The following is a 24,246-nucleotide window of genomic DNA, read 5'->3' on the forward strand; positions in this document are numbered from 1 at the left end:
GTATTCACATGGCGGAGGCAGAAGTTCCAAGCCATCTGCAGCTACCCTACCCTCTGAGGCTGGGCTGGGCTAATTAGGACCCTGGCTCAGCAGTAGTGACAACACCTACCGTTGTCATAGATGTACATTTCCAAGTTCCCATGCTGTACGTGAGCCTGAGCTGGGGCCCAGTGATTCCACTGGAGGACCAGTGACGGCTACTCTCCTCAGGGTGGAGCTGCGAGGGATAATGAGACTATAAGGATGAGAAGGGAAAGGAACTAGGGAGTTGTGCTGTCCACTTAAAGCCCCCACTGGCTACATGAACTTTGGCATGTTCAGTGGACCACCATGGCCTTCAGTCCTTCTCTGGACCACCATGGCCTTCTTCCGTCTTTATGAAGGCACTCTCCATTCTGTAGATCTATGACAAGACCATGGTCATAGAAAGAAAACCAGCCTCGGGCCAGGTGCCTGATGAGAAGCTGGAATCAGATTTGGAAGGATATCAGACCCTCGTTCAGTTCCTCAGAGGGGTGCTTGCTTTCCAAGGAAGGGGAACTGAGTGAGTGTTGCTATATGTTCGTGTGCCTCTGACAATACTCAAGATAAAATATGTCCTGTGGGGCTCAGGTTTCCTCCTCCAGGAAGTCCCCAGGAAAGCTCCCTTGACTCAGACGAGGCAGCTCTCTTTGCAGCCTCCTCAGTGTCTGTTCCCCTATGTCATGGTCTGGCTACCGTCCTCTGTCTCCCTCCCACTGCTTTCTGTGATGACAGAGCCTGCAGTGGCTTCAAGGAGCCTGTGGTCTTGACTGATGAGTGGAATGAAGGAGGGGGAGAATCTGGGAAACTTGGGGAGGAAGGGATCCAGACAGTCTGCTGGAAAGGAAGGACTAGGAAAGGGTAGTTAAAAGGCAGAGCCTTAGGGATTCTGACCTGAATCCAAGAGGGGCTTAGAGCTTTGAAACAATGTAATCCAGGGAGACAGAAGCTTAAGGGCTCTGATTCCATGCTCTCTACTGAAACATCACCACCCTGTTTTACAAGCAACACAACTGTCACTTTGAAGGAAAAAAAACATTTGAGGACATTTAAAGACATTTGAGGAGAACCATGACTGCACACTGCTGTAACCCCAGTACTGGTGAGGCTGAGAGAGGAGGATTGACCCAACACCAAGGCTAGACTGGACTACATAAAAAGAGACTATCTTAAAAGGCAAAAAGGAAAAGAAGGAGGAAGGGAGGGAGGGAAGGAGGAAGGAAGACTGGGAGTACCTTATTTGGCAGAAGGATTGTCTAACATGAAGCCCTGGGTTCAAGTCAAACAACCAAATAAAACCAGGAATGGAAGCCAGATGTGCTGCTGCAGGCCTTTAATCCAAGCACTTGGGAGGGAGAGGTGTGTGGATCTCTGTGAGTTCGAGGCCAGGTTGGTCTACAATGTGAGCTCCAGGACAGCCAGGCTTATATGGTGAGATCCTGTCTTGAAAAAACAAAACCAAACACATGGGAATGGAAATAAAATCTCAGGACTTGGAAAGTAGAGGCAGGAAGATGATGAATTCAAGATCATTCTCCGACATATATGGAGTTCAAAAACAGCCCGTCTATACAGATCTCTGTCTCGAAACAAGGAGTTAAGATTAATGTATATATTTATGGTTATTTATTTTAACATGTGTATTGCCTGCATGAGTTTATGTGTACCACATGCATGTGCCCGAGGAAGCCAGAAGAGGGCATTAAATCCCCTGGAGCTGAAGTGACAGGAGATTGGGAGCTGCCTAATCCGCAAGAGCCATGGGGGCTTTGAACACTGAAGCACCTTCAACCTCAAATTTCTTTTCTTTCTTCTTGAGACAATCAAGGCTGACCTTGAATTCTCTCTATATAGCAGAGCTCCTCTTGTCTCTGCCTCACAAGTGCTGGGATTATAGGTGTGTCCAACCGCGGAGACGTTAACTATCCGGTTTGAAGATTGCACACACATACATGTATCTGTTTATCATGCAGTACCCCATAACCCTGCACGATCAAAGTCACTGAAAGCAAACACATTCTGGATCTACCTTATTGTGGCTGGGCCAACCACCACTGCTTCAGTCCAACCCACCTTGAAGTGAGGATACGGAAGGGGTAACTTTCTGCACATGCCCCTGCCTCACTGGTCTGGCGTGGGACCAGCCCTTTGGAGACAACCAGAATGGTGACTAGTCCTGGCTCTGCCTGAGAGAGGGCTTGTTATCTTGTTGGTGGCCTCAGGGTAGATAATCCCAAAGTGGCTCTGGAGTCTGCAGGCCGCTCAGCCTCGCTCAGCTCCACTGGGCCAGGAGCCTCGGACAGTGAGCAACAGGCGGGTCACAGGTCAAAGAAGCCTCTGTGAGGAGTCCCTCTGCTATCTTCTGCTTTGTTAGGTCAATAAACAGAAAGCAGGTCTCTGACCCTGAAGAGATAAAGAGAACCCGGGGAAAACGTCAAAAACCAAGTCTGCCTTCACATTTGCTTCTGTGGCAACCCCAGTTTGGAGAGCCTTTCTTCCGGTTCATCATGAATAAAGCATTTTAAAAACAAGCAAACTTGGCAATTGCAACAAGCAGCCAGCCAGAGGGGCTCCGCAGCCAAGGGTCTGTCTTCGAATCCCTCATGACCTCAGCCAGGCTCCATGCCTCTGTTTCTCCACTTGTGCAGTAGAAGGGCAGCTCAGAACAGTCCTCTAGCCTGAGGAATATACACGGTCCCTCTTGGCTTCACACGATGTGATACTCTATTTAAAAAGGCTGACCTATGGGCAACCTGGTGGCATGCACACCCAACTGGGGCAAGGCTGGCTTGGTCCAGCCACTAGGCCTGCTGCTACTTGCCTGCCTCTCTGGCAACCCCCCTCACCACCCCCTTTTACATGCTGCCTTTATCCCCAGGTGTAAACAAGATTAGGTTCCGGGCTTTGTCCTCTTCCAGGCCACCTCCCACAGCACATCCTGACCCAGCATTGATGTCTGAAGCACCCAGTGCCAGGCCCAATACTGCCCATAACCTGAGCCTCAGTCTCCTCTTGAAATGGGTGTAGAACACAGCTGTCACCTGTCACCACCTCAGCAGGGAGTGGAGACAGGCCTGGGACAGGGGAGGGCTGTTCTGGAAACTCATCATCATCGGGGATCTATTATTTTCAATGTGTGACTCAAATACCTGACTTGTAGCCTGCCTTGCTCTGGAAGGTTCCACTGTGCTCTTCTCCTGCCCACCCATTCCTAGCCCTTGGCCTCCTCTACTGGGACCCTAAGCCAGAGAATTCTGCTTCTGCATCTCTCTGAACATCCCAGGGTTTTGGGTCCAGGGTACAGGATAGCTGGACCAGCAAGATGGCTCAGTGTATAAAGGGGCTTGTTACCAAGTCTGATGACCCGAGTTTCCTCTCTGTATTCATACGGAGAAAGGAGAGAACTGACCCCTAAAAACTGTTCTCTAACTTCTACATGAGCATCATGGCACACCTACACCTGCACAAACATGAACCTACACAAATGTAAAAAAGTGATTGTGTGTGTGTGTGTGTGTGTTCGTGCGTGCGCGCACGCACGTTAGTAACAGTTGCTCCCTTGTGAGGTTATTGGAATGAATTCATAAGCCATGTGCTGATTCAGCATCAGCCCCATATTATATATAGATTATGTGAGGCCAGAATCCTAGCTCTATAGGATGGTTTCCAGCACCAAATTTGATTTTTATGTATATGGTAAAAAATCACTAACACTCACTAACTCACTCACTCACTCACTCACTCACTCACTCACTCACTCACTCCTTGGTAGGCCCCTAGCTGTATCACAGTCAGCACCCATGTTCTTATCTCCACAATAGCCGGGCCTAAGCCTGCCCAGCTCCTCTCTTCTGAAGTCTTTGACGGCCCCTCCCAGCTGTTTCCCTGCTGCCTCTGCTGGTGTCCCAGGGCCACCTCCTGACACAAGATTCCCAAAGGTGCCTGGTGGTTTCCAGCTCAGCCACTACCCAGAGGTCCCTGGGGCAGCCCCACTCACCCTTCTGGGCTTCAGGCTGCCTCAGGACCAACCCAACCCTTCCAGTCATGCCTGACACCACCTACTTCACCTGTGTGCTGCCCAATCTTAGCTGAGCTGTCCCCCAGGGCCTTCCCTACCTGGAAGGCTGGGTAGCGTCCGAGATCAAGATTGGTGTACAACATTGGGCCACTCTCACTCAGGTCCTCAGACACATGTGTAACCAGTTCAAGTTCTTTCTCTCCCCATCAGAGTGAGGACAGGGTAGGCCTGGGGTTTGCGTGTGCCCAGTGCTGCATCAACACCCCTCATTTAGCCCTCAAAACAGGACAATGGTGGCTCTGCTCATTTCTTCTATACCGGAAAACTGAGTTACAGAGTGGCCACACCATAATAAATGACTAGGGTTCATACCATGGGAGACACACACATACACATCATGTACACACACATATACATAAAGACACATACATAAACATAATATACACACAAACATTCAAATGCATTCACATATATACAACACATACATACAATATACTGAACACACACACACACAACCTTGGTACAAATCATTTTATTTCTTTTTAACTTTACTATTAGTGTACCTATGACATCAACACACATGCTTTTGAGGTTCCTTGACAGCTCTGAGGAGTCGGGTTTTTTTCTCCTTTCACTTTTATGTGAATTCTAGGGAGCCAACTCTGGTCATCAGATTTGCATGGCAAACACAGCTGAGCTATCTTAACATCTATTTTCTGAGTCAGGATCTCATTATAGTCCAGGCTGGGTTGGAACCCGTGGTGACCCTCCTGCCTCAGTTTCTTGAGTGCTGGGATTACAAGCAGGCATGGACACACTTGCTAGACAGACTCATTTCAGTGAGGAGCCTGAGATCCTAAGATCCAGACTGACGAGCACAGGCCCACATAGCTGGGAGGAGGTGGAGCACCAGTTAGGGGAGTGTCCCATCAGGTACATTTGAGACAACATAGCCTACAGCCAGCTGGTTCCCTTCCTCCATTCCTCTTCCTACCCCAAGGGTCTGCTAGTCCCCAACAGGATGTGGTAAGCAGTGAAGGGGCTGCTTAACCAGGGCCAGCTCAGCTGCTGCGTCCAGCTGTCCCTGGTTGGGGGCTCCATGTCTCTCTTGATTTTATGTCTGTCTAAAGTATTATTTGCTCATTGGTCTCTCTGCCTCTCCTTCTCCTTCTCCCTCTTTCTCTGCCTCTCCTTCTCTCCCTCTGTCTGGCTTCACTTTGGAGATAAACAATACCCATGCTAGTGCCTCTTCACCCAGACACTGGAGCATCCAAACGCAAGAAAGTCCACTGGAAACTGCAGAGAGCCATGAACAGTTTGCAACTGGTGTGATAGGTAAGGTACTTCCTGGTAAGTGTCCATGGATTGAAGGGAAAGGAGCCAGAAAGATAGGGATGAAGCCACAAAGCAGGGGGCCCAGAGACCCTCTTCCTTCTACTCCACAACACACACACACACACACACACACACACACACACACACACACAGCCCCTATAGCAAGCCATAGAGCGTGCAAGAGACACTGACATCTAGGACCAAAGGACCCAGCCTGAAGCATTAACTCCTGGTGCGGCTCCTTGAGAACCCAGGAGGAAGCTGTGGGGGAGAGAGATGCTGTGTACATGTGTCTCGGTTCCTCTACTTGTCTCTTCTGCCCCCCATGGTCCTAGAAGCCTTAGATGGGGTATGAATGGAGCCTGGTCCCTCCCTGGCATGCATTCAACCAGTTAGTCCTCAGTGCTTTTCTATACCTGCTAGTTTGAGGTCTGAGAACTCAGGTACCCTTTGGTCCTCTGGGAAAGGGAAGTTTAACAACCAGGGGTAATGTGCCTGGTATTCAACTCTCGGCACTCTGCCTTTCTGTACTATAAAAATGGGGGCAAGCCATACCTGGTGGTACACACCTAGAATCCTGGCTACTAGGGCTGAAACAGGAATACTCCAAATTCAAGATCTGCTTGAACTACTGAGTAAGTTCAAGGTCAGCCTTAGCAACTTAGAAACACTGTTTCAAATTTTTAATTTTAATTAAAAAGGGGTGGGGGGTGACTTCAGCCCTGTCTCTCCTGCTTCTTTCCTTCTTTCCTAAATGCAGCCCACTGGCATTTACCAGGACTGACTCTCACACACACACTCAACCAACCCAACCGCTCCTGCTCTCAGTGTCCCCTGTCACTGTCCCCTGCTGTCATGACCTTCCAGCTTATGATACACTTCCCATCCTGACCCTGAACTTTTACCGGAATCCCTCTAGGGAGTACCACCTTCCTCACCATCCCCCTATCACCCCCAAAGCAGGGGCAGGTTAGAATATTGGCTCAGCTCAGTCCCCATGCTCAGTATCACACAGGGGCACCAAGAGCAACGTACAGAGGGGCTGTTCTCAGTCCTAAACTAGGGGACGGACCTAGGACAACACACCCTCCCTGTGCTACACACACTCCCGAATGCCCCTATGACCTCTGTGTTCTGTCCTGAGTTGTATTTTGGGCACCAAACCCAAAATCACACTCTGTGCTGGAGCTGCACCCAAGCTCCTGAGCACACCTGCAACCTCTCCATCTGGGGTAGTGCCGTTTGGCCTCCCTGTGAGGGTGGTTCTGATTAGATCAGCCAGCCAAGGTTAGAAGAAGCCAACCCTAGCACCCAGGGCACCCACATGTGCCTCTGCTTGGCTCTGCTACTGTCCCAGCTGGGACACTTTCCGAGGGAGCTCTAGGTCGGCTCTGTCTGTGGACTCCTGTTTATGCTAAACCAGTGCCTGGTGCCAGAGAGTGCGTGGGTAGGCAGCTCCCCCAGTAGCAGCTGCCCCTGGCAAGAAGGGCAGGGCCTGTGCCAGGCACAGAGGGTTATTGGTCTGAGGGGTGGAGAAGCTTGTGGAAACTCTGAGAGAAACAACTGTTGCTCCCCAGAGATGGGGAGGGAGAAGGGTGGAGGTAGCTGGAGGAGGGGTTTCTTCCTGTGCTGGGTGACATGATCATATGTTTGGGGCATGAGCTGACGACTGAATTGTGGAGCCTTGATAATGTGGGCAAAAGCTGGTAGCCTTGAGTCTAAGCTGCAAGGAGGTCTTTGGAGGCCTCTCATGACTTGGATTTGGGTTAAACCTTACCCAGATAATGGAAGGAAGATAGTCTCTCTTCCTGAAGCCAAATGTGGGATCAAGGCATACCTACAAAGACCATCCCACCAGTAAAGAGAGAGAGACAGGTAGCCCAGGGTTCTGGCTGGCTTCCTGCCTGTGGTGAGAGCCTGGCCTGCTAACAGAGTGGCCCTGGATCTTTTCATTCTTTGATTGATTGATTGATTGATTGATTGATTAACTGACTGAGTCTCATGTAGCCCAGGCTGACCTCAAACTCATTATATAGCCCAGGATGCTCTTTTTTTTTTATCAGTAATTTTTCTTGCATTTATTTAAACAGTTCTCAAAACATTTGAGTGAATTGGGCTTCCTTTGGTGAGCAAAGGACCTGAAAATCATAGTTAAAAAATGAACAGGCAGTCTTCATCCATGACACAGGTGTGGTGATCCCTTCTCTCATTCCCTACTTTGAAGCACCCCGTATTTTCATAGTCTAAAGGTTCATTAGACACTCTTCACTTTTTTTTTCTTGAATTCCTCATCCACCTTTGCCTCTCCAGTGCAAATGTCCTAAGCATGCATCACCACATTGGGTTTCAGTGGTGCTGGGGATGGACCCAGGGCTTTGTGCACGCTAGGTAAGCATTCTGCTAACCAGCCACATCTCAGCCCCTCCATGAATTTTAACTCTCAGATGTTCTGGGTAGGAATGACTAATCCCACGTTACAAACAAGGATACAGAAGCTTAGAGTCTGTCTCAGGCTGTTCCAATTCATTGTCCAGGGGAAAAAGTACCTTTTTTTTTTTTTTTTAAAGAAAAAACGGTATGCGTGTGGGGAGGGTCTTTTAGTAGGACAGGGCTTCACACTTTACCTCAGGCTGGCTTAGAACTCACTCATGACAGTCTTCTTGCTCTAGGTGCTGGGATTACAGACCATCATGCCCAGTTGAAGAAGTATTCTACATGCCCACTGTGGTCTACATGCTGTGTCCTCATGTGGGATTGGGGGTGGTTGGGGTTTCTAAGATTTGTTTTCATTTTTTATGTGTCTGTGAGGGTATATAGACATTCGAGTGAGCATGTGCCCAAGTGCACAGAGGGCTGGGGAGGAGGGTGTCAGATCCCCTGGAGCTGGAGTCACCGGCAACTGTGTGTCCCTCAGTATGGGTCCCCCACACTCTGGCGTTCTACAACAGTGACGTGCACTCTTACCTGATGAGCCACGTCTCCAGAACTGAGGGCGTTCTCTGACCCTGGACAACCTCCTGGTCAAGCCAGGTCCCATCCTGACCATCTCCCAGGGATGAGATGTCTCCCAGGGGTCTTTTTTTCTTCAGTTTTCATATAATTCAGTATAAAGGGTGGCAGGAACCATATCATCTGGGGACCAGCTTGTGATTTTCTGTTTCTTAGAAGCTGGCTGATTCCTCTCAGGCTTTTAACCTCTCTGAGTCCCATTTTTCTCACCTGTAACAGGAAAACAAAACTCATACCACCAGGGTATAAACTCTATATGGTAACAGAAACGAGTGAACCGGGCTAGCATGTACCAGCACAGGTGAATCTCGGGGATGTCCCATAGAGAGAGAAATGACAAGTTCCAAAAGAATCATCCATCTGGTCTTCTTGTAGTGACCATGAAGGTTTGTAACTCAGTGGTACCATTCTTGGTTAGCACAGGGATGGCCCTGACCAGGTATGGAGTCACACACCTACAATCCCAGCACCTGGGAAGCTGAGGCAAGGGGATTGCTATTAGTAAATTTAGTCTGGGATATATAGCAAGTACTAGGCTAGCCAAGGGCTTACAGCAAGTTCTTATCTCAAAAAAAAAAAAAATCCAGTCCACCAAACAAAAATACTCAAAATATGCACACATGAAAAATACTGACATTTGTCTATATTCTTTGTAGGTGGATATGTATATAAAAATAAATTTAAAAATGAATAGGGTTGGAGTTGAGGAACGTCAAGCACAAGTAGTGGCTCCCTTTCGGTGAGGCCATGAGGGAAAGCTGTCTAGAGTCAAGGTCTGCCACGATTTGACCTTGTCCAGCTGGGGCCAGCACGGTGACGACTGTGAAAAAGCCAACCACAGCCGATCACAGCAGAGGGCTTTGTGCTGCTGCTTTGTTTTGAATCAGGGTCTCCTGTAAGCAAAGCTGACCGTGACCTAGCTGTGTGTCAGAAGACGGACATGAGATTCCTGCTCCTCCTGCCTCTATCTTCCCAGTGCTGAATGGCTGGTGTAGGCCACCATACCCAGTTCACGAGGCTGAAGACAGAACCCAGGGATCCATGCCTGTGAGCCAATCTCTCAGCAGCTGAGTCACATCCCCAGACCCTCGTGTAGGGTTCTGTGTGGAAGGGGTGATTGCTCCTTTGTGAGTGAGGAGAGCCATAGGAAGACATCAGTGTCCTGCCAACATTCCCTTCACCTTATTCCCTTGAGACAAGTCTCACTGAACCTGGAGCTCACCTACTTTGGTGCATCTATTTTTGTCTTTTTTTTTTTTTTCTGTTTTTTCTTTGTTTCTTTGTTTGGTTTTGTCATTGGTTGTGTATCCTGTCTTCCATCCCCACTAGGCTGGTGGCCAGAAAGTCCCAGCAATCCTCTGGCATCTGCGCCCCTACCCCTCACCCTCTCACCCAAGTGCGGATTTCGAGCTTTCTGTTCTGGTACGGAGGATCAAAACTCAACTCCTCCTGCTTGCACAGCTGTGCTCTACATGACTAGCCATGTCCCCAAGCCCCTGTCATTTTGAAGGCACACTGGTACGCCCACCTCTGGGGTTGCACATATATCTGGGCCTTCACTTTGCTATTTTGTTTCCTTACCTGTGAAATGGACAAAGGCATACACATCAACATGCTGGGCTACCTCACAGATTCTGGGCAGTGATGCTCGGTGCCTGGCACTCAGAGGGCTCTTCCAGTGGCTGACTACAAGTCATTCCAAACTCGGGGTGTAGATCAGGTGACAGACTATGTAGGGAGACTGAGACTTGGAGCACCAGAAGCCACATCAGCCATTGCATCTCTTCTCGCCTCTGGAGGAGGCGGGGAGGGAAGAGAGGGAGGGAGGTCAGGCTTCACTCCTCAGCAATCCCTGAAAATCCCTCCCGTGGGACTCACAGGCCCCACTAATCGGTCACATGGCTGACCTTGAGCACAGAAGCTGATCCACACATGAGTCCAGGCTGCCTCCTCCCACCTTGGGCCTGGGAGGCCTCTGGTCAGTGCTGAAGAGGCTTTGTGTTCTGAGAAGCAGGCAGAAGCTGCCATGCTTACATCTGACTGAGCTGGTCATCTGTGGGTGTCCACAGCAAAGCCTGGGCTAGTCCTGTCTGTGATCTCAACCAGTGCTGTGAGCCCCAAGCCTCAGCCTTCTCATCTGTCACATGGGGACATGGAGGTATCCTCTGCAGGTGGCCTGGGCGGGTTGCTTGGCTAAATAAAGCCATCCTTTATTTTGGTGGTGATGTCTAGCACCACAGTGTTTTTTTTTTTTTTTTTTTTTTTTTTTTTTTTTTTTTTTTGGTCAAAGGCATGTCCCTGTTACCCACTGCTAGAATGCAGCATCCAGAACAGAACAGCACATGACCAGTAGCTTGCTGTCAAACAGGAGCTAAGGAGAGGGGTGTCTCTGAGGACTGTACCATGGGTCTGATTCCTTCATCTGCTGTGACTATATGTGGCATGGCCTGCTCCTCCCTCTCTAGGTCTAAGCTGTTCTGGATATCCAAGCCACCTGCTGCCGAGACCTCCCTGATTTCTCCAGGGCTGGGAATCCTTTCTCCCCAGGTCACGACTCTGGTGGCTTCTGCTGCTATGATCTAGCTAGAGTGCTTCCTAGGGCCCCTGCAAGTGCAGCCACAGCCCAGTACAACACCTGGCACCTAAGAAGACCAGAGAGTGGCCCAGGCTCCTTCCCTGTCCTTGTAATCTGTTGGCCAGGTGATGAAGAGCCCTTCCCAGCAAACAGCCTGACCTCAGAGACCCAAAGTACATTGCAAAGGACGAGGAGTGACTTCTGAGGATGGAGTGACTTCTGCCCTGCTCTCTGGGACTACTTCACTGGGGAAGCCAGATACAGTGGGACAGACACTCACAAAGTAAACTGAGACATCCCACCAATAGCTAGTGTACTGCCCCAAGAGAGAGTGTGTCAAACCTTCAGATGACAGCAGTCCCAGACTATGCCCTGACAGTGACCCGACAACAGACTCTTTGACCACCTTCACCCAAATTCCTGGCTAACACAAAGAGCACATGTTTATTGTTTGAACTACTTTTTCAGGATGATATGATAGGTAACCAATACAGACAATGTGAGCTCATACTACTGTCCAGGGATGGATGGATTTCAGGTTCACACTGCCCCCAAATTTCCAGGGAATGGCCTCTCATTATACATCCAGGATGCGTAGAAGCCTTGCATCCCCTGGATCAAGATGAGGGGGTGTGGCACCTGAGCCCCAGGATGGGGACTTCGTGTTCCCAGGAAGTCGACATAAATGTTCTCGACGTTTGTTTACCACTCAAAGGCAATGTGCACTGTGCTCCCTGAAGGCAGAGGAGAGAACTGAGCCTCCCCGGTGATTCATAGGCTTTCCAGAACAACACAGTCCTGCCTGGTGTGAGGACCCACCCCAAGGCCCTAGGAAACCACAAAAGGCAGACAGACCCGGGACTGAATGTTACAGCTTCTTAGAAATTTACTGACAGATGGGCCCAGCAGCATCGTTGCCTCATCAGAAGTCCGAGTGGATTTAAGGGGCTTCCATTGGCTAGAATATATCTCCTTATCTTAGGATCTGGGAGAGTCACTGATTAAGACCTGTGAGGCCGGAAAGGCTTTATCTGTTTGTGGTTTGCTGGGAGGCTATGCAGAAAAAGGGAGCCCGGGGTTTCTCATGACTCAAGATGGCTGCAGCCATGTCAAGCTGCTTCCATACGATACAGTGGTGTTCCAGAAGGCATTGAGAAGGTTCTTAGGATTTTTTTTCTTTGCAGTGCTGGGAACACCATTCTCCCCACCCCAACGCCCCAGGACCCTCTACCATTGAGCTATACACCCAGCCTTGGCACACTCTTCATTAGGGGTTGGTGCAAGACCTGCTGGGAAACAGGTTAGGGTGTTCTTTTTATTGCAGCATCCAACCTGGAAGTCGTTCCCTTTCCCAGAATTCAGGTGCCCAGGCAGGCTATGCCCCTCCCCTATGTGGTCCCAGAGCCAGGCCCCGGGAAGTGAACCAACTGTGCATCTGGCCCTCTAGACATACAACTCCAGCTGCTAACATGGGCTAAGCTCTCTAGGGCTGGTGCCTCTGTACTCAAGAGCTCAGCACACTTCTGCCACATTGTGTTTTAGCAAGTGATGCAGTTTCTCATGAGGCTCCCATAGTTTTGCCCTTGGCCCATGGTGACATTACAGTTCTCCACATGGTCTTTCCAATCAGTCAGTCAACCAATCAATCAATTACATCTTGTCGCTTTGCTGATCAAAACCTTGCACTGACTCTCACACAGTATCCAAGATTTGAAGTCAGATGTGGCTTGAAACTGTACTCCCATCATTCCCTAGTCTGAGACAGGAGGATTGCTTTAAGTTTGAAACTAGTCTGGACTGCACAGTGAATAAGTAGGCCTGCCTGGGTAACCAAGTGAGATTCTGTTTTAAAACAAACAGTTGGGGGCTAGAGAGATGGCTCAGTGGTTAAGAGCACTGACTGCTCTTCCAGAGGTCCTGAGTTCAAATCCCAGCAACCACATGGTGCATCTGTAATGTAAGAGATCTGACGCCCTCTTCTGGTGTGTCTGAAGACAGCTACAGTGTACTTATTTATAAAATAAATAAATCTTAAAAAAAAAAGTGGTTGGAGAGATGTCTCAGCTGTTAAAAGTGTGCACTGCTCTTGTAGAGGTTCAGTTTCCAGCACCTGTAACAGGTAACTAAGAACTTCCTTTAACTGCAACTCCAGAGGAACCAATGCTCTCTTCTGGCCTCTTCTGGCCCTACCTCACTCACGTGCACAGACATGCACACATACATATAACTTAGACAAACCAAACAAAAGTAAGACTTCTCTAAGAGTTAGCTCAGGGGCAGACACTTCCCTGACATGCTGGAGTTTCATCCCCAACACTGTAAAACAAAACACCAACACCTACTAATCTGTGGCTTTCTGTGGCTCTGGCTCCCTTCCTCTCCCACCCCACCTCTTTCTCTGTAGGATCTCTCCCCAGCATTGTAAAATAAAGCACCAATATCAAACACTCTGTGGCTCTCTGTCTCTCTGTCTCTGTCTCTCTGTCTCTCTCTCTGTGTCTCTGTCTCTGTCTCTGCCCCCACCCCCACCCCACCCCCGTCCCTCTCTCTCTGCAGGATCTCTCTTTATGTAGCTCTGACTGTGCTGGAACTTGCTATGTAGGCTAGGTTGGCTTCAAACTGCCTTCTGAGAGCTGGGATCAGGCACACTGGAGGCATGTACCACCATTCCTGCCTTCTCTGCGCCGCCCTTGGAGGCAGGGTCTGATTACACAGCACTGTTTGGCTTCAGAGTTGTCCTGACTATTGATTAGTCACTGGACTAACTTAAGATTACAGTAACACAGACAGTAGTGGCACACTCCTTTAGCTACAGCACTTGGGACGCAGAGGCAGGCAGATCTCTATGCGTTCTAGGGCAGCCTGATCTACAGAATGAGTCCGAGGATAGCCAAGGATACACAGCAAAACAACAACAACAACAAAGACCCCTATAACCAGATGAACTAATACTGGGATGGGACAAAAGAAACACGGGCCTATTTATGACATCTTTACTACTATTTGTTGTTGTATTTTTATTTTTTAAAATGTTGTGCATCTACTACTTAAATCATGAGATATTTCAAATTTTAAACATTTATTTTATTTTATATATTTTGTCTTACTGAAGTCTTGGGGCTTGGTGCTCATGGAGGCCAAAAGAAGGCATCAGATTTCCCAGAACTTGAGTTACATATGGTTGTGAGATCTCAAGTGGATGCTGAGAATTGAACTCCGGTCTTCTGCAAGACCAGCCTGTGTTCTTAACCGCTGAGCCATCTCTCCAGCCCCATTATTTTGCTTTTAAAACTTCAGTAAAGTGGGCTGGAGAGATGCTTCAGCAGTTAAGAGCACTAGCTATTTTTCCAGAGGACCCAGGTTCAATTCCCAGTACCTACACAGCAACTCACAACCTGTAACACCAGTTCTGGGGGAATCTGACACCCTCACACAGACATACTCTCAGGCAAAACACCAATATACATAAAATAAAAATAAGTTATTAAAAATAAAACTTTAGGTAGGCTCTTGCTATGTAGTCATGGCTACTGGAACTCCCAATGTAGATCGGGCTACCCTTGGACTTTTGGTGATCCTCTTATTTCCTGAGGGCTGCTGGGATTCTTATTAACTTAGTTTATATTAAATTAGGGGGCGACCTGAGTAGACTGCAATCCCAGCACTGGGGAAGTGGAGGATGAAAGGGTTCCAAACCCAAGACCAGCTCTTCACTATTATCTGCACCCTGACCTTGGAGCAAATGTCTCTCAAAACAGCAGAACCAGAAACGTGCTTATCCATAGAGCAGACACTTGCTACACAGCAACTAATGATTAGACTGCTACAGAACACACACATACACACATGCATACACATATAGTCATACATACACATATACACAACCACATTCATGATATATGCATGCATACACATATGCATTCATACATACACATATATACAATCACAATGCTTCCACACATGCATACATATATGTATTCATACACACATGTATATACAATCACACAATGCTTCCACACACTCACACACTTGCTCATACACCCACTCTCGAGTACACACACATTCCTACCTTCACTAGTCTCTCCATCTTGCACCCTTCTGCTAAGGAAAAAAAAATCAAACACATTATATAACCTAATCACATGAAGATCAAAACCAGCCTGGCCAAACTGTGGGAGCAGAAACCTATCTGTGACTGCCTCAGTGGAGTCAGAGTTTTCCCAGAAAGAGGGTAAGGAACACTTCTTTAGTATATGTGCTGCCGAAGCGAGCACAGGTAAGGAACACTTCTACAGGAGAGATGAGAGCTTCAGTCAGAGCTCTCCCTGAAAGAAGACACTTAAGAGAGTTGACTAATAAAAAGAGTTGCTTTGGATTATGGTTTCACAGATCTCGGCCCATGGCTGCCTGGTGCTATAAGCCATCTACGGAGGAATTGGGGCTGGTTGTAGCCAAGGACAACTTTGCCTCCTGGAAAAATAAAAGGGCTGGGGAGAGGCTCAGGGGCTGAGAGTGCTTACCTAGTGTGCTCAGGGCCAAGAGTTCAGTTTTTAAAGCACCAGAAGTGGCTTAGCTGGTGAAAGTGTCGGTCAGGAATGCCTGATGACCTGAGCTCCAGCCCTAGAATTTACTGTGGGAGAAGAGAACTGACTCTACAATGTTGTCCTTGACTGCATGCAAAAGGGAGCTTCAGGAGTGAGTCAGACAATGGGCTGTGAGCATCCGGGAGAGGCAGCACAGTATGGCGGTATGGCAGCCGTGCTTGGGCAGTAGAAGGGATTTACATTTTCGTAGAGGCTAAAGGAATAAGAAAGTGGGGACAAGGTGGGGGTACAAGGCAAGGTGCTGAGCACAATTGGACAAGGAGGGAGGCAGAGATCTGGAAAGGAGGAGTTTCTAGATTTACCACCATGTCAGAGCAGATGATGGGAAGCCATTGAGGGAGCTAGGGAGACAGAGGCTTAGAAGAGAGGTGGAGACCAAGGTTGATTCATGGTGCTACATAGTGAATCCCAGCTACATAGTGAATCTGAGCCAGCCAGGGTTACAGGAGACCCTGTCTCAAAAAACAACAAAAAAAAGTTAAAATGGAAAAGCTATGGCATGGACAGAGATCTGGTGGCTTGAGGGACTCATTTTACTAAGAGCAGAGGCACCTTCCACCTCCACCCCCCCCAACCCCTCTTCCCCATCCCCGGTCCCTTCAGCATTTCATACTTCTCAGTCCACAAGCACAATCAATCAGACAGCAGTAAGTAACAGAAAGCACTATCAAGAAGCTGAGCCAGGGTTCCTGAGTCATAATAACCTTGGGCCCTGCCCAGACTAGCTGCCTCTGTGACTCCTGTTAGAGGAAACGTTAATTTGACAGAATCTAGAGTCCCCTACTGAGACAAGCCTCCAGGCATGCCTGTGAGGGGTTCTCTAGAACCCAGTGGGTTTTCCCACTGGGCTGCAGTGGCACCATTCCTTGGCTGGTGTCCCAGACTGAATGAAAAGGAGGAGAGCACAGGCATTCACCTCTCTCTGCTCCCGGACTGTGGACACAATGAGACCAGCTGCCTCAGGCTCCTGTTGCCATGGTTCCCTGTCATAATGCTTGAACTGTGAGCCAAACTAAACCCTTTCTTCCTTAAACTGATATGATCAGGATATTTTATGATAGCAACATTAAAAGTAACAACACAGCCTTTGAAACCCTTTCCTTGACTGAGAAATTGGTACATTGTAGCAATAATGGTCTCCCCCAGGCAGTCCTGTGGGACCAGAAAGCTACAATATTTCACTTTTCCTTTTTTTAGAACTTTAAACTCTTTTTGTTCTGGGATGTGGTGTGTGTGTGTGTGCACGCGCTTAAGTGTATATGTGTGTATATATGTGTATACATATATATATGTGTGTGTGTGTGTGCGCGTGTGCGTGTGTGTGTGTGTGTGTGTGTGTGTGTGTGTGTGTGTGTGTAATTTTGGTATTTTTGTATGTAAGTGTTTACCTGCCTGGGTGGCAATATACTACCTGTGTCACTGAGGCCAGGAGAAATCCCCTGAACTAGTGTTACAAATGGTTGTGAACCCCAAGGAATCAAACTCAGAACCTCTGGAAGATTAGTCAGTGCTCTTTACCATTGAGCTCTCTCTCTAGCATTCAATATTTGCTTTTATACATGAATCTATGAGACATTGGATTCCTGAATCCTGCCCAGGAGAGCAAACTAAGCAATTACAATCTACATAATGGGCTATGACATTGAAACCACCCCCCTCTCTGCATGGGACAGGTCATTGGCTAGCAGGACACTCCCAGTAGGATGTGGCAGCTGCTTCCTGAAGTTGTCCTGGAGGTGAGTTGTGTCAAAGGTAGACAAATGTGTGGTCAGAGGCAGTACTAGGCCTCAACTATGGCAAAAACTCACAGGGTCTGAAGAGTGAGAGCCCTGGGTATCTTCAGAGAAGGCTCTAGGGAGAGTGTGGGCAGCACAGTGGGGCAGCTACAACTCAGAGCTGCACTTTGTCTGGAGAGGCCCTGGCTAAAGTTTCCTTCCCACCTCACTGGGGCCTCTGTCCCTAAAGGATCCGCCTTCTGAAGTCAGCTCCACTCTGACTGAGGCAATGCCTCCAGGCTGTAAGAATCCTCCAGGACCTTCTGTGGGCACTGTACAGATTTAAAACAAGACTTAAAACTTAGTCTTCTTGAAAAACAAAGACTAATTTAGGGGCTGGAATGTGGATCTGATGGCAGAGTGCTTGTCTAGCATCCAGGAGGTCCTGGGTTCAATCCCCAGTGCTGTATAAACCAGGTGTGGTGGAACCGCAGCACCGGGAGGCGGAGACAGGAGCAGCAGAAGGTAAGGTCATCCTCAGCTGTTAGGAGGGTCAGGATTGTTTCAAAGAGCAAAGACAAAGAGCAAAGCAGCACACCTTAGCAGGTCCACTCTGGGGCTCTTTGGAAGACATAAATCCGGATTATTATATGATTATTTTAAAATATACGGTTTGGTTTTTAAGACAGGGTTTCTCTCCATCGTCCTGATGTCCTGAAACTCACTATGGAGACCAGGCTGGCTTTATTCAGAGATTCACTGGCTTCTGTCTCCTGAGTGTTGGGATTAAGGGTGTGGGTCACCACTCTGGGCAAAATATTCTTACTTTAAATCTGCATGGCACTTTCAGAAGATACTAATACTCCCCAGTCACTCCATCAAGCTTGTCTGCTTCTGTTCACAGCAAACACTTCTCAAGGACTCCAGGACAGCAAGCTAAGGTGAGGTTGAGGTGCAGCTCAGAGGAGACTGTATTCTCCCAGAGTGCTCTGGGCCTGAAGGACTTGAGGTAGCTTTGATCACAAGGGGACATTTAAGCCTTATTGAGGAGCTGGAAGAAGGAGGAGGCCCTGCGCAACTCTAGAATGCCAGGCTACTCGGACCAGGTGACAAGGCCTGAATCAGGTCTGAAACAGTCCTGGGCCCCAATTTCCGTCAGCCACAAATTCTTGATCCCAGGCACAGACTCTCTTCCTGAGTGCCCTGGGGTCAGATGGGCAGGATCCTGCCCGTGTCGGCCTCTTCTAGGTGTCACAGGCTTCAAGCCCTATTGGTGAGGCGGCAGGCTTACAGCATCGGCCTTGGGTCACTGTGAGGATCTGATTGGAAAGCAGAGGGAGGAGGGTGCTGAGGATGCTCCTCCTGGAGTATGGGAGCGGGAGCATTCCTGCAGCCTCCGCCCCCTCCTTCCTGGCCCGCCTGCCAGATTATCCAGGTTCTTGCCTTCCAAACAGAGTACAGGAGTGTGTACCTGTTCTAGGCAAGCACTCTACCAACTGATCTACATTCCCAGCCCCTAAATTAGTTTTGTTTTTAAACGTTTTGTTGTTTTGGGTTTTTGGTTTTTTTGAGACAGGGTCTCTCAATGACAGTCCTGATTATCCTGGAACTCACGAAGATCTGCCTGCCTCTGCTTCCCTAATAAAAGATTTAGTTTTATTTTTTACTGTGTGTATGAGTGTGCTTACTGGGGACGGATATCCAGATCTCCCGAAGCTAGCTGTTCAAACCTGAACTTGGGTCTTTGAGAGCAATTTCTCTCTCGCTCTTGCTTTTGCTCTCTCAAGATTTAATTTATACGCACACACTGTAGCTGTCTTCAGACACACCAGAAGAGGGCAACAGATCCCATTATGGATGGTTGGGAGCCACTGTGTGGTTGCTGGGATTTGAACTCAGGACCTCTGGAAGAGCAGTCAGTGCTCTCAATTGCCGAGCCATCTCTCCAGCCCTGAGAACAGTACTCTTAACCACTAAGCCATTTCCCTCAGTCCCTCCTTAGATTATTTTTACATTTTAGTTTTTCAGAGTATTTTGAGGGACAGGAAAATGGTCTAGGGATGTAGTTCAGTGGATAGGGCTTGACTAGGAAGATTGGAATTCTTGGTTGGATCCCTGTCAGGGCCTGAACTGGGGCATGGTGGTGCACACCTGTAACCTCCACACGCAGGAGGAGGCAAGAGGTTCAGAAGTTCAAAGTCATCCTTGGCTGTATAAGCAGCTGGAGACCAACCTGGGCTACGGGAAGAATTTCTCCCTGAAACAAGAAGGAAATGCACTCACAGGGCCTGACGCAGAGGATGACCAGATGGTGATGCAGATCTATTGGGGAAAATCCGCACAGAGGTAGAGGCAGGAAAGAGATAGAGAGATGCTGACCAGGAAGACCAAGGGATGATGGCGGCCAGTATAAACCTAGATGAGAACACAAACAGTGCTGAGAGCCCCAGCAGAGGTGGGGTAGTATCTTGGGACTGTAGGCCTCTAGAGGAGCAGAACAGATCCCCGGAGGTTACAGCAGAACTTCGGGGCCTCACAGATTACCTCCACTGATCTTCTTTTCCAAATACAGGTTCATACCGCTGGTACACACACATTTTACAAAAGTAAACAAACTCCCCATAAAAAACGAAGACCATGGAAAGACACCCACCTAGCTGGATGCGATCACCAGATGGCGCCTCTCTGGGGATGGCACTGTTAGAAAAGGAGGTGGGAGCTGGAGGTATTTGCCTTAGCCTGGGTACAAATGATTAAATAAAAAATAAAGGCACAGAACGGAATAGGTCGCAAAGGGTGTCGACATGAGGCACCTAGCTCGAGGAGCTTCTAATTGAAAAGAGAAAAACTCCCTTATTAGCTGGAGTTATTTCTAGTGATTGGAGCTTCCATGGGTAGGCACCCCCGCCCCCTACCCACACACACACATTTTGTCATTGCATCTCAGGAAATTCTGACCCAGAAAGGTTGGGTGATCTGTCCTCACACAGCACAGTTAGGACAGCGCTTAGGTGCTTTCCTTATGCATCGGTGGCTGGGACATAGAGTATGGCCATAAATTCTAAAGGCCAAACTAACAGATTGCCCTGTGTGTTCTAACCAGTGGTGGTGGTGTCTGGGTGGATTGCAAAAAGTTGACATTTCTTCAAGGGATGGTGCCTGGGCAAAAAGTTGTCTCGGGCTGAAGACAACAGCCTAAGGGACACCTTCAGATTTTTATCTTTCTTGTCTGGCTGAACCACTTGTGGGAAAAGCAGTGTCTGTGCAGGGAGAGCTATCCACACATTGATCACATATCCAAGTGAACAGTCCAGGGCTTTTCCAGTTACCCTGCACCCCTGCCTGGTCTATGCAGTATTAGGGGTGATGTGTGTCATGTATCACCACCATTTCTCCACCAATGATACATGAAGAGCCGTGATGTATGGAATAAAGGCGGGACTCCCAGCCTTTCAACACACAGGCAGAAAATAATGGGCTTAAAGGCACCTAGTAGCTGAGGATGGAGGTGGGTGGTAAAGAAATTGCTGCCTAGCTCCCCTAAGGTCCAGCCTCCATTCCCAGGAAGGGGTAGTGGGGGAGGACAGACCCCAACCAGTTATAACTAGAGTTAAAGCTTGACTGAGGCAGGAGGAGCCAGATAAAAGTCACTCTTGGGGATGACTGCTACCAGGAAGTCCTAAGTAACCTAACTTTTTTTTTTCTTTTCTCCCCCCACCCCCAAGCTAGGGACCGAACCCAGGGCCTTGTGCTTGCTAGGCAAACGCTCTACCACTGAGCTAAATCCCCAACCCCTGGTGACCTAACTTTTACTCTTGCCTCTTCCTCTCCCCGACTCTTCTCCCTACACTGTCTTCTTTTTCTTATTAACTGAATCTCACGTATCTCGGGCATGCTTCGAACTTACTATGTAGCCGATGGTGACTTAGAGCTTCTGAGTCTTTGGCCTCCCCCATCACTGGGATTGCACACATGCATACTAGGCATTGAACCTCCCCTCCCCCATCCCCTCATCCCACTGTCGTCCCCTGGGGGGCTCTTTGTTCATTTCTACTAGTTATGCTGTCATGACAAAAACATTCAAGAATGACAGTAATAATTCTGAGCATTGGTCCTATGCAGACCCGGGCCTTCACAGTGACCTCATCTGAGGCTCTGCAGCCAACTTCATTTGCAAACAAGTGCTCAGAGGCTTAGCCCGGAGGCTGGTCTCTTGTCTAAGGTAACAGCTGACAAGGGACAGAATCCAAGACCATACAGCTGTCTGTTGAGTCCAAAGCCCACATCTGCCCCAAAGCTGGAAACCTCAAGCCAGAGGGGCCTTATCAGTCTTGCTGTGTGTCTTAGCACAAATAATTCACCCTTGCAGACTCTGTTTCCTTTGGGAAGTGGTGTTGGGGGTGTGCCTGGGGTCATGTAAGAGTTGAGGGGTTCTGGGACTGTAGCAATGAAAATTGGCCCACTCCGCCCAGGCTCAGATGACCAGTCCCAATGGCCTGAATACCCAATCAGGGAGGCCTTGGATCAGGCCATAAGTGGGCACAAGGAGGAAAGCAGCCTCCCTGGCTTTGTTTATTGTCTGGAGGCTAGGAATATTTTGAATTGTTGTGTTAGGAAGGGAGGGGAAATACCCAAATATAAGAAGGCAGCCTCAGAGAGGCTCCAGCAAGAATGTGAAGGAATTAGGCAGAGGAAGTGGGCCTGCCTGGGTACGTCTGGGCAGCTATGATGTTACAGGGTGCCCAGCACCCCTGGGCCAAGACTTCTGAGTCCCGATGAGCCATTCACATTATTTGGAAAGCTTATTTAACAATAAAGCAAACCAAACATGGTGGTTCATACCTGTAATCCCAGCACCTGGGGGAGGGGGCGGATGATTGCTGTGGACTTGAGGTTAACCTGGGATGTATGACACCTTGTCTAAATAAGTATAAAAAATAGTTTCACATCCAATTAAACTGGAATTTCTGCTGAGGAGCAGACATCAGCATTTCATTTTTCTATTTTTATTTGTTTATATCTTGCTTTATGTTTTTGGTTTTTGGTTTCTGGGTGGTTTGTTTGTTTTTTTGTTTGTTTGTTTGTTTGAAACAGGCTCTCTCTTGTAGTCCTGACTATCCTGGAACTCCCTATGTACACCAGGCTGGTCTTGAACTTGCTGAGTTCCTACTGACTCTGCCTCTTTTTTTTTTTTTTAAAGATTTATTCATTTATTATATATAAGTACACTGTCGCTGTCTTCAGACACACCAGAAGAGGGCATCGGATCTCTTTACAGATGGTTGTGAGCCACCATGTGTTGCTGGGAATTGAACTCAGGACCTCTGGAAGAGTAGTCGGGTGCTCTTAACCGCTGAGCCAACTCTCCAGCCCCTGACTCTGCCTCTTAAGTGCTGGGGTCAAAGGGTGTGTGTCACCATGCCCAGTTAGCACCAGGCTTTCTTCTGTGGTTCTGGGGACGCTATCCAGGGCCTCTGGCTCTGGCAAGCACTCTGCCATTGTGCTCGATCCCAACCCTGTGTCAGGGTTTCTTAAACTATCCGAGTGGGTGCTTCTGTGAGCTGCTGAGGCAAAAAGCACCTGCTCAGGGGCTGGAGAGATGGTGGAGTGATTAACGGCACTTGCTGCTCTTACCGAGGACCCAGATGTTAGTTCTAGTATCCACACGGTGCTTCACAATCTCCTATAACTCCAGTTTCAGGGGACCTCGTGCCCTCTTTAGCACCAAGAGCATACGTGGTGCAAATATATGCCTAGAGGCAAAATACTCATAAAAATTTAGACAGACAGACAGAACCAGTCTACTTCCCAGAGCAGTGGCTCTCAAACTTGAGCATCAGGGAAACCCCTAAAGAGTTTCCCTCGTGGGATCAACCTCTCCACATCCACCCTAGTTTCAGACTCAGGAAGTTTGGGTGGAGACTAATACTCTCTTTCACATCCCAGTTCCTTCATATCTTGGCTTGGGGCCAGCCTCTGAAGACCCCTTTCTGCACTGCTGAATCCAAGTGACCTAAGAAGCCACTTGGAATGGGCCTGGGTCCCTGTATCCCAAGATAGAAAGAAAATAGGAAATCTATCCCTACCCCAAACTGATTCAATCACATCTTCACGGTGGTAATAATCTGGAGATTAACTGACACCTTTTGAATTTCAGTTTGTGAGAGGCGGGTGAAACTTGCCACGTATGGGGAAAGTGAGGCCCCTCAAGATCTGTTCAGGACATGAATTCAGGGGCCTGCAGGGAAGGTAAGGAGAGGAAGGGGTTCTGTGGATGGACTCGTATGCATAGTGCTGAAGACTGGCCCCTTCTGTCCTGAGCACACGTGTGGTAGTTTGTGTGACTGCAGGCAGGGCTGCTCCATCCAAAGTGCAGTGTGGGCGAGTACTGCTGTAGGCTCCAGGACGCTGCGCTGTAACCACAGACTAGCCCTGTCCACAAGGAATAGGCAGTAGAACAGTGGGAACATATAGAAACAGGCCAGTGGGCAAAGGATGGGAAATGGTCACCTGGGTATCCAAGGTTGACTGAAAATAAGGAAGGACACAGGCCGTGGGTCTGGGAGACTGTTGCGTGTAGTTTTTGCTACACTGCTCTGCTCTGTGTTCCTGGCTGGATGCACTCTTGCACACACCCAGAAGCCATCCCGGATCTGAGGATCTCACACACACACACACACACACACACACACACACACACACACACACTTAGTTTTAATATGGGTTTTTTTTTTTTTTTTTGGCCAGACACTTTAAGCTTCCCACGGCTAACGTGGCCTTATCTTCACTTTCAATTCAACATCTCTAAATCTCCCCTAAACCAATTGGGGAACAGGTCCTTCAACAGTCATTCATGACCAGAGCAGCAGAACCACTCCCTACAGGAGACTCAGGACTATGGACAGGTGGCTAGCTGAAAAACCAGGTGGGAGACAAAAGAGCTGAGCCCCAAGGGTGTTAGCCAGGGTC

The 24,246-nt window shown here is 48.6% G+C and overlaps 1 long non-coding RNA gene across 2 annotated transcripts in view; it reads right to left on the reverse strand.

Annotated features, from left to right (window-relative positions):
* Positions 1–1,341: 1,341 nt before the first annotated feature.
* Positions 1,342–24,246, reverse strand: part of LOC102548902 (uncharacterized) — a 35,619-nt gene continuing 12,714 nt past the window's right edge. Inside the window, exons 6-9 of one of the 2 annotated variants that reach the window (XR_015686844.1) lie at positions 9,965–10,176; positions 8,339–8,593; positions 2,095–2,424; positions 1,342–1,464 (exon numbers count right to left, since the gene is read on the reverse strand). This is a non-coding gene — a long non-coding RNA (uncharacterized LOC102548902). Of the gene's footprint in view, positions 1,465–1,632; positions 2,425–8,338; positions 8,594–9,964; positions 10,177–24,246 lie in introns of those variants that run through there. The other variant, XR_015686843.1, reaches the window with a different exon arrangement.

Source organism: Rattus norvegicus, chromosome 4, assembly GCF_021556685.1.
Source record: "Rattus norvegicus strain SHRSP/BbbUtx chromosome 4, alternate assembly SHRSP_T2T, whole genome shotgun sequence".
NCBI lineage: Eukaryota > Metazoa > Chordata > Mammalia > Rodentia > Muridae > Rattus > Rattus norvegicus.